The sequence below is a fragment of the Catharus ustulatus genome, chromosome 10 (genome assembly GCF_009819885.2).
Source record: "Catharus ustulatus isolate bCatUst1 chromosome 10, bCatUst1.pri.v2, whole genome shotgun sequence".
Classification (NCBI taxonomy): domain Eukaryota; kingdom Metazoa; phylum Chordata; class Aves; order Passeriformes; family Turdidae; genus Catharus; species Catharus ustulatus.
This window is the reverse complement of record NC_046230.1, coordinates 8,808,101-8,810,212: the sequence shown is the minus strand read 5'-3', so window position 1 is coordinate 8,810,212 and position 2,112 is coordinate 8,808,101.

The window sequence follows — 2,112 nt, the reverse complement described above, 5'->3', positions numbered from 1 at the left end:
GAAACACCAAATATCCCTCGGGGCACCCAGCTGCCTTCAGAATCCACTACCTGGCTGAGGAGGTCACATCTCCTGCCTCTCACAAGCAATGGTGATGAGGACAAGTGTTGCTGCAGCACCTTGGGAAGCATGAATGTCCAGTTCCTCTCCCTTCCTTGTTTTTCTCCATTTCTTGCTTTACAGGTATAACTTGCTTCTTTTTTTGTATTTCAGCAAAACCAGGATGTGATGTTGATCCATTGATGAACCATGACACATCTCCATTCACACATGTGCACAAACATAATGGAGCTACTTCAAAACAATCCACGGCCACTTTTAACCCATTTTCCCTCCTCATACTCTTCTGAGATGCAAGGTGGCATCATTCCATAAACAAAAGTATTAAGCTAGTAACAAAATACAATTAGCCTTTGCCAGTCTTTGGAATTGATACTTGTCACTACAGCTGTTAGTGCTGCATTAAGCTGCCATACTTTGAAAAGAAACAAACAAATCCCATTAAATACATCACTGTTGTCAGGTGGGTGGTTTTCCTCTTCCCAACAGACAAATGTAACTAATTTTTTACTCCAAGCAGCTGTTTAGCTCCCCAGTTCCTAGAGTGAAGCAGAGCTTCTGCAGGGTTTGTTCTTCTCTCTAGGGTACTAAGATTTGGATTCCTTCATGCAACTTTCACTTAAAATTCAAACATTTCTTCAAACTGAAGTGGAATTAAACTCCAAAAGCTGTTATTTCACCAGTTCCTCAGAAGATTGCCCACCCTGCCATGCTCCAGCACCCTGCTGTGCTCCCTTGGCACTGATTGAGGACTGCTGCAGCCCAGCCCTCCCCTGCTGTAGGTCACTTCTTCCTTACACCCTTTGGAACTCCATCAGCAGCCTGGCTTCTGGTTCTCCTCAGGAGACTGCAGCAAGCAATCCAGCCGGAGATCTCAGTGTCATATGAGCCCAGCCTGACAGCCAGGCTACTGTGGCCCCTCGAGTTCAGCCAGGACCCTCACCTAACAGCAGCAAATTACAGTATCTGGATTTCAGTCAACACAATCCCACTTTGGTACAAACCTTTATTATGTCACACCTCCTTGCCACAGCTATCATTGAAACAACTGACATTCGTATTTTACAGGTACCATAAAAAGTTACAAAGTGTGAACTATGCTGTGTAGTTCACAAAGTAAAAATAATCGAGGACTGACTTTCTGTCAATGGATTTTGGCACAGAGGTGTTCACTCACACGAGGGAACAGGCAGGAACTGCATCCTGAGTGTCAGGGAGGCAGTGTTGGCACGGCTTAGAGGCACAGCTTCTGCTGCTGGATGGCTGCCTTCCCTGGGATTACCTGTGCCATTAAAAGGCACAAAGAGAAACCCCCCAAAGCAGGCCCCAGGCAGTGTGGCATCCCCCCAGGAATGTGCGTGCTGCCCAGTTCTTCCAGTTGCAGCTGGGGGAGGATGTGTCACCATTCCTGCCAGCTCCTTGCTCTTGCTTTATCCAGCATGAAATGCCACTGGAGACTCTTGCTCCAACCAACAGGCAGGCTCCCCCGCCTGCAGCAGTGCTGGGATTGGTGCCTGTGGTAGCCAAAACAGGTCTGTGGCTGCCAGGGCTCTGGCCTTTAGCTCAGGATTGCAGGGCTGCTTAACAGATCCACACACTATCACAGAGGTAAATATTTTAGATGACATAATGTCTATCATGTTTAGAGACAGAAGTTCTATTATAAAATAGTCCTGGGTACACTAGACAATTGGTTAATAAAAGGTAATTTGGAAGGACCACCATAAGCAATATGCAGTTGTAACTGAGCAATGGTTAATATTGAGGTTGTTTGGAGATTTTGTTGGTTTGTCATTTTTTGCTGGGTTTTTTACCACCTCCATTGTTACAAAACAATTTCAACACCAGTAGCCATAGCAACACAATCCCTTACTTGCTCTACCTGAGCCAGCTAGAGATGGCACAAAGAACACATAGATAATTTCCTCATGGAATTCAGAGGAAAGCCAGTCTATAGGGTATCCTTTGGTACCAGATATATTGGACCAGATATTGTCCCGAAATCATTATCCACATATTCCCTAGAAGTTTTGGTTAATTTAATTTAAAAAA